This window comes from Anolis sagrei, chromosome 2 (genome assembly GCF_037176765.1).
Source record: "Anolis sagrei isolate rAnoSag1 chromosome 2, rAnoSag1.mat, whole genome shotgun sequence".
In the NCBI taxonomy this organism is placed as follows: domain Eukaryota; kingdom Metazoa; phylum Chordata; class Lepidosauria; order Squamata; family Dactyloidae; genus Anolis; species Anolis sagrei.
The window spans coordinates 223,467,993-223,477,400 of NC_090022.1; positions in this window are offsets into that span (position 1 = coordinate 223,467,993).

The window sequence follows — 9,408 nt, forward strand, 5'->3', positions numbered from 1 at the left end:
ATTTTAAATATTGTATTGTTCTTTCATGGATTTTTGCACCACAAATAAGATATGTGAAGTGCACATAGGAATTTGTTCAGGTTTTTTTCCAAACTATAATGTGGCCCCCCAACAATCTGAGAGACAATCAACTGGCCATCTGCTTAAACAGTTTGAGGACCACTGATCTAGGGGATGCTATTCAATAGGAACTGATCTTTCTCAAGCCACATGCCAATGAATAGGAGCAGATAAACTGCATGGTCCTTGTATGTAAGTGTCATTAAATTGCTTGTTGAGTTATGCTGACCCCATGAAAGTTAGCCTAGAGCACCTGGTGTTTGTTGGCTGTCCCCCACTCAAGTACTAAGGACTGACCTTGCCTAGCTTCCAAGATCAGATGGGATCGAATGCTTTTAGGGTATTCAAACTGGGGGTTTCCCTGGTAGATTGCTCGCTGTGGGCCAGATTCAGCATATGCCAGTAGAATGAAATGCCCACTAGGCTGGATCTCAGGCTAAAATGGAGACATCACTCAGAGATGGTTTGGTAATTTCTGAACCCCTGCATGTAAGAACTGCTAACAAAAAGAGATATCAGATGGCTCCCTGAATCAGTTTTGGAAAAATACTACCACTGTTGCAACTAGGAGCTTTCCCTCTTAAGGGTGTATCTACACTGTATAATGATTATAATTGGGAGCTGTAGTTTGGTGAGGCATTAGCACTCTTTGGAAGAGAAAGCTAAAGATTTCATAAAACTAAAATTCCTATTATTCTATAGCATTAAGCCATGGCAGCTAAAGTGGTATCAAACAGCATTGTCTCTAAAATGAAAATGCATTTTACATGCTGATTTGCCAGCCTTCATGGGGAGGCTCCCGTGTTGGAGGCACAGTGTCCTACCATGCTGCTGCCCCAGTTTAAACAATCAAACCCTGGCCGAAGCGAGGCTACATTGTGTTATGGGCTGCAGAGGGCACAGTCATTCATCTGAGGTGGCAGCATCCTAGGACTCTAAAAAATTGTTGTATGATGAGGTCGTAAGTGTTATTAACTCAGTTTGAATACATTTAGAAAAGGAAAAAATGTATTATTTTTAAATATTAAAAATAAACATGTTTTATTAGCAAAAAATGACTATAATAAGTTTTCCATAATCTTTCTTTTTAAAAGAATAGTTACAGTGATAAAAAAGAAAAGAAAATGTAATTGTTTTGCTATGGATTTTTCTCTGAATGTTTGGGACTTTTATCATTTCTTCTCTATGATTTTTTTGCCTGCTTTCCTGAATAATTTAGAAATCAGCACTAGCAAAACTGTTTTGTTTTCAAATTATATGATTTGATTTCACATTAAAACTTTTATTTCTACAAAAGTGACTTTTGAATGACTGAACCAACGTGTTGATGTAGCCTCCTTTTTGCATGCAATAAAACCAAAGCACCACTAGAGAGCAGAGCTTCACCTGACTTGGTTAAATTCACAACTCTGTTTACTTTGATATATCTATATTCCAGAGCAACCTCAAGCATTGACTGGATTTATATTGATTTTCTTTTCAAATGGAATTTCTTTTTTCACATGTATGATATGCTAGATGCTGGGGACTACATGCTCATGGATGTTCAAGAAAAATCAGACGGATCATTTCAGGTCTGACGTAGAAAGACAGTATGTAAATATGTGTGAATGTCACACTTATGATCAACATGGCAAATAAAGTTTTTGAATACTTTTCAAATGCAGACCCAGGAAGAACATGTCACAATGACATTTCCTATGGCACCATTAGGTACAAAATGCTGTTTTCTGGTATCTTTGCAATTTTGCCTTTGGGGCAAGATGCTGGGGAATTCTGTTAAAAACTGGTACACTTCCTGTTTTAAACCTGTTTCCTTAAATTTTACACAAAGTGTTTGAATACTTTTCAAAGGCAGACCCAGGGAGAACATGTCACAATGATGTTTCCTATGGCACCATTAGGTACAAAATGCTGTTTTCTGGTATCTTTGCAATTTTGCCTCTGGGGCAAGATGCTGGATAATACCGTTAAAAACTGGTACACTCTTCCTTTTTTAAACCTGTTTCCTTAAATCTCACACATTTCTTGATATACCTGGTGGAAAGGACTACTTTTAGGGCCCTTTCACACAGCCCTATATCCTGGAATATAAAGGCAGAAAGTCCCACAATATCTGCTTTGGGTCCACACTCAGATAATGTGGGATTTTCTGCCTTGATATTCTGGGATATAGGGCTGTGTGGAAGGGCCCTTAGAGTGATTTGAATGAGGGATGTAAAAAACCCATTCCTCCCTTGAGACCTAGGAATCTGAGCACTTTGTTTAAAGGATGTTCATGGTTCAAATGCCTATTTGGGCATAAAAACCCACCGGGTAAACTACAGCAACTGATGTTCTCACAGCATCAGGGGAAAGCAAAGACAAGCCCTCTCTGAACAAACTCAGTAGGTTCACCTTAGGGCTGCAGTAATTTGAAAACAACTTGTGGACAACAATGGACAACAACAATGGAGAACAATGGCAATATGACTATGGGCTGAATCAGGGTTTCATATCTTTAACAGCTACATACAAAGAGATACACAACATGAGCTTTCCTGTTCTAACTGAAACTGGCCAGTGTAGAAGTTGAGTACTGTGATTGGTTGTTCTGATGACAACTTAACAAAATCTACTTTCTTCCTAAGTTCAGAAGAAAGGTATTAAGAATTCTTCATCCTTAAAAAATGGCTTCAAACTACAAGAAAGGAGATTCCATCTGAACATTAGGAAGAACTTCTTGACTGTAAGAGCTGTTCAGCAGTGGAACTCTCTGCCCCGAAGTGTGGTGGAGGCTCCTTTGGAAGCCTTTAAACAGAGGCTGGATGGCCATCTGTCGGGGGTGCTTTGAATGCAATTTTGCTGCTTCTTGGCAGAATGGGGTTGGACTGGATGGCCCATGAGGTCTCTTCCAACTCTATGATTCTATGATTCTATTTATGAAGAAGATTTCACAACATAAAAAATAAGGAAATGTCTACTTAGGATTACCATTTCTACATATGGATTGAATTTTTTCAGGGTGAGACTTACAACTACTAATACACAAAAATTGCAATTTGTGGAAGTCTCCAGGAACAGGGGGAAAAACCTGAAGACCAGAAATTCAAGGAGGTGCATTTGATGGGAGCTGTGGGACACCAAGCAGGTTTCAAAAACAGCTTTGGGTAATAACACGGGGTCCTATATCTTATCCATCCCATAAGCTGTAGGATTACATTAGCATTTAGGGTTTTATCACACACACCATAGGAAACACCTTTTAAATAGGCAACCCATAGCTTTTGAAGGCTCAATGAGGATTTGATACATAATTGATATATATGTATAGAAGGAAACAAGAATGGGAAAATTGAAAACATTGATGGCTTTACTCAGTGTCTTTCTCTGACTGCCACTGGAAGTGTACTGTCAACCAATTATACAATGGAAAATCAAATGGGATGAAAAGACTATTCCCAAAACATGTCCAAAAGACACATCACTGGCACAGCTGCAGATGACTTGCAGAGTAGATGGACATAGCTGTTCCTACTTTTCTAGTCAACAAAAAATAAATGGATACCAAAAATAAAAAGTTTGTCAAACTTTGGTTTTCCTCTTGCAGTTTTTAACTTCAGGCATATTGTTTTAAACATGGAGCTATTACAACTTTGAAGACCAAGGTCCAAAGCATCATTCTGCCATGTAAACCTACTGGCTGACCTTGGGTAAGTATCACTCATTCAGTCTCAGAGGAAGGCATGGGCAAACCTCCTCTGCACAAATATTGCCAAGAAATCCCCACAGTAGGGTGAACAGATGGTTCAATGTCTATTTAAAGGAACACAACATCAAGAAAAACAACAAGTGTTGCATTTTTATGTCAGGTCCTCCATTAGGGTTCTGATTTACATCCTAGATAACTAGCTATCAATGCTTAGCAGGATGAGTCCCTGTCTGTTAGTTCCAGGTTCTCATGCAGGGACAGGAGAGAAACCTCCCATGGGATTTGGGCATTTCCTAGGCAACATCCTTGCAAACAATTCTCTCACACCAGAAACTTGCAGTTACTCAAGTCGCTCTTGACATACACAAAAAAATGTTTTGTCTTTTTAAATATTTCCATTTTTGTTGGATACTCTGCTGTATGGTTAGTTTTATGGATAAGTGAGATATTCAATCCAGCACTACTTTCTGTATTTCAGCAGAGGCAAAAAGACTGGCTCTCTAGGAGCCCTTCCAGATAGGCCCTATATCCCAGGATCTGTTTATCTCAGATTATCTGACTCACATAATCTAGTTTAAATCAGAAAACCTGGGACCAGATCCTGAAGTATAGGACCTGTCTGGAAGGGCCCTTAATCAGTCCTAGCCAGCATAGCCAGCCAGTAACACAGATTAATAGTTGTACTCCAATAATAACATTTGGAAGGCCACATGTAGTGAATCCATGTGTATAAGTGTGTCCTAGGTTTCCACAAATGCCCTTTCCAATAGCACATTCCTTCCTTTTAAGCTGTGAGCAATGAACAAAAATGGAACAGATGTTTTCTATTTATTTGCACAATGCTTTGTTTAATAGATGAGCTTTTTTTTACTCTTAAATATTTAACTTGTTTCTGGATTCTTTCAGTTGAGGGGCTTTTGCCTCTGGAAACCTTTGCGTTCCGACTTCTCGTTTGTTATACATTTCCCGAGGGTCTGGTCCAGAGCTGTTATTAAATGTCTCATCCTCAAAATAAATAATTTATTTTAACGCTGCCCAAAGGTTACTGTTTTAGGAAGAGCAATCTGGTAATGTTTAAAAATAAGGGAGCCAGTGTGAATCTTTCCAGTTTCCATGTTTTTGGATTGCTTTAACCTTTACTATTCCAACTGATTTTAGAAATTGGCTTTCTAACTAACTTCATTACTTCTAAGTTCAAATAAAGGGAAAAAAATCTCTAAAGACTGCATTTTCTCAGTCACACACAATTAGAGAGACACAGACTGAAAGAATGACCATGAGGTCTTTCTTCTTGGGCTTAAAACAAAGGAACACACACCCTGAAGAATTCCATTCTATATCATGAATTTGGATGAGGGAAGAAAGGAGAGGCATTCAGGAATGAGGGAGAAGGGATTCCCTTCACCTTACTGGATTCTATCTATCTGTTTCCTCACGAAGGGCTACAGACATGAGTGGTGTGAGGTTGAATTCCAACACAGTTTACACTGCCATATGATCCAGATCAAATCAGATAATCTGGATTCAGAAACTAGATTATGTGGCAGTGTAGATGAGACCTCCAAGAGTGTGACTTGCTCATACTATTTTGTCATATGGAGCTAGAATCGGTGGCAAAGTATTGGCAGCTGTCACTCATGGAGCCAGCCAGCTCCCAACAGACAACGTTCTGCCGGCACTATGGACGAAGGAGGGCGGAACCGGCACAACACCCCCACGGCAACACGGGAGGCTTCTCATGTTGCTATGATCTATGGGGCGAAGCCGTGTGCGCCACATGCACTCACGCTTCCCTCATGCGATGTGAGGCATGGGATGCCGGATTCACCATTCCTCATGGCAAACCTACTACAATGCAAAATGAGCTCTGCCACATGCACAATGTAGAACCTTCTCACAGCGACACCAGAGGCACTCCAAGTGGCCAGTTTCTGGTCAAAGGACATTTAGCATAATACTAAGTTTTGAAACTTTGCATGTGTTTTAATTGTACTCTCAACCCTTGTTGCATCAGCTGCACTGGCTGCCTATTTGCTATCAAGCACAATTCAAAGTGCTGGCCTTGGCCTATAAAGCCCTAAACAGTTCCAGCACAGCTTATTTATCTGAACATATCTCTCTCTATAACTATCCTCAGGGACTAAGATCATCGAAAGAGGCCCTACTCTTGATCCCACCACCCTTGTAAGAGCAGCTGATGGGGATGAGAGATAGGGCCTTCTCAGTGGTGGCCCCTCAGCTGTGGGACATCCTCCCTAATGAAATCAGATTGGCTCACCCCCCCCCCATCCTTTAGGAAAAAACTTAAAACTTGGTTGTGGGACCAAGCATTCGAGCAGCAGACAAAGCAATAATAATGAGAATGATTTATTGGACTGACAATTGACTGACCTGGATATGACTTGAACTTTAATTGGATGTTTTATATTTTATATTTTAGCAATTCTTTTATATGTAAATTGTTATTATAATTGTCTCTGTTTGGGCATGTAAAGGTTACTAATTGTGAGGCTGCCCTGAGTCCCCTTCCAGGGGTGAGAAAGATGGGATACCAATGTATGAAATAACTCACTTCTGACACAATAAATCAATACGGCGAAGCAGAGCACCTTGGACAAACAAGCACCTTGGACAAACAAGCACCAACTAGTTACCAGTGTGTGACCCAGCTCTGAAGATATGTTTAAAATGCCCATTTCATATGGGTAATTGGTTGCTGCGTTTGGAGAAAATCACCTGTCACTGAACATTAGGAACAGCTGTGGAAGGATGATATGCTGAGTTTTCAAGTACACTTACTGCCTTTGGTTGGGTGTGTTCCATCCCCAGAGGAGCACATTGGCAGGAAGTGCAGATGCAAAATGATGCATCTTCCACTAACCTGTTGTAAGTCATTGCTAACTATTGCTATTATCTACCCCAGCTGTTTTCTATGCTTGTTACAAGTGAGGCTGAAAGATCTGGAGGGTGCCACTTTGGGAAAGTTATTCCATACCTCGTTACCTAGGAGTAAACTAGAACTCGGAACTAACTTTTTGGATGATTGACTTCTACAGTCTTCCAGCCAGCTAAATTATGGAGTAAATCCAATTGAATTGTCCCACAAACACAAATGAGCCATAAACTTGTTTGCTACTCTTAAGTATAGTATGCTGGAAAATGCTAACACTTGTGTCAGTAACTGTCTGAGTAAGTTTCAGCTGCCAATTCAAATAGCTTCTGCATATGCATTAGGGAGACACATTCTGTCCTTTGCCTCAGGCAAAATACAGTCTTTGGCCAGCCTTGCTGAGTAATATATACAGGGTGCTGTAAGATGCATTAGAAATGAGGCCATCACTCAGTTGAGGGTCACATATTGTTCTATGCCTGTGGAAGAGTTCAAATTCAGTCCCCAGCATTTCAAGGAAAGGTTGGAAACACATCTTTGATGCTCCCGATATTTTGGTTTGCAACTCAGCCATCAGGTCCACACAGCATGGCTAATGGTAAGGTGCCCAAAAAATCTGGAGAGTTTCCCAGATCTACCTTACATATCAGAGACAATTAGCTAGTGGTCTTCAGTGGGGCCGGGTTAAAGCAAAACATTTTGTACTTCATTCAAGCAACTTCATATCTTCATGATGGATCATGGTATTCACAACACAACTCGGAACACTAAAGCCCACAAGCAATATTATCTTCTCCTAGTTGTTTGTATAGAGCAGTGTTTCTCAACCTTCCTAATGCCATGACCCCTTAATACAGTTCCTCATGTTGTGGTAACCCCCAACCATAACATTAACATAGTTGGAGTTCTGCAGAAGAAGAAAAACTTTAGCAGGTGTTGTTTATCTTGCAAGCAACCCCAGGTGAAATCATCTCTTTCAAACCAATTAAAGAACCTGACTTTTATTTCAACAGGACTGGGCAAGATAATAAATCAGAAAGCATGAAGAGTCCTTAAGTAGGGCACTCTGATGATCAGTTCCATATATCCATACTCTTGCCCCAAATACCGATCTGAAATGGAGTGATGGCTATTAAAATTATTGGGGTCGTGTTCCAGTATTTTTAGTAAAGTGCCTGAATTACTCCACTTTTCTTTAAGACGGTATTGGTACCAATTGCTGCCTAGCCTCTTGGCCTTTTACCAACAGTCCTCATGGGTAAGAATACACTTGATAGGTTTTATCTTTTCAAGTATCTTGTCTGCATCTTCAAATTGCAGAAGCTGAAGAAATGGCTGTAACTAGCTCACTTCATGGCCCACATAGAAATCCTGTTGTGTCTCTGAACTTTGCAACTTTGCACTCCCCCTACCCCTATCCCAATCAGATGGTAAGGATCTAGTAAAAGAGCCAGGGCTTGTAGAATCAGAGCCCTGGGATTTCTAGATTATCAGGGGCAGCAAAATAATCCCAGGTTTACCTCTTCTTTCTTCATGTAATCACAATACTTACTCAGTGCTGGGTTACTGGTGGGATGTTGTTTTCCTGCAACATCATATTTTTGTGAAATCTCCCTGCTATATGTTGAGTACTTCTGGATGGCTTGGACTTGAGCGGGAAATTAAGACCCATTAGCTTTACAGAAGACCCCACTGTGCTTGAAATGAATGTGATAACTGCTTTTTGCTGTTGTAAGAATCACTAACAAGCAACCCACTTTTTAAAAACCTGCCTTAAGGGTGTGGCTATGGGAAATAACAAGATGAATCTCGACCTTCTATTTATTTTTACAGCCCTGTAGGATTCTGAAAGCTTCGAGGACTAACAAACTGCATGGACTTTTATAAGAGTGTTCAAATTATGGTTTGAAGGCAGCTGTTTGCAATTTACTTGATATGGTCTTTATCATCTCTCATTATGGCTGAAATCCCATTAATGGTATATGAGCATATACGAGGGTTGGAACTTTAATAGTGGCAACACTACTGTAAAGACGCCATGCAACGAAACCAAAGAATGTCACGTATACCACACATTAGTTACATACCAACCAGGCCCGTAGCCAGGATTTCGTTTCGGAGGGGGGGGGGCTGAATTTTTTCAGGGGGGGTTTGGGGTGGGGGGCTGAGTTTCGGGGGGGGGGGCTGAGTCTGAGTGAAAGAGGGTCTAGCCTAGCAAACCTTTTGTATCAATACCCCCATGCATATGGGATATATTGTGTATGGTGATCAGATATGTGTAAACATAACAGTTTAAATAATGCACCAGTAAGGCCTTTTCGCGAACCATCATGAGAATTTCGGGGGGGGGGGGGGCTGAAGCCCCCTGAGCCCCCCCCCCCCCGGTTATATGCCTGATACCAACCTTACCTCTGAGCAAAAAGACTTGCCCTTCCTACGTCACGCACATGCCTCGTATTAGCTTGTGGTCTAAAGTAAGTGCTGTTGCAATTTTTTCAAAACAAGAATAACGGAGTTGGATAAAGATTGAATGTGCCGGAGTTCATATAGCATGACAGTGTCATCAAAGTCTTCAAGAGGCTTGCGGGGAATCTGCATTGCCTTACAGAACAGTGGTAAGGTGGGTAAAAGCCTTCAACAAAGGATGCCAAAATGTGGCAGACATGCATTGGCCAGGTCGTCCTAGTGTCAGTGAAGTGGAAGTGAATGCTGTTGCCATACTCATAGACAGTGATCGACACCATACGATTCGTGAGCTGGCCCAAAA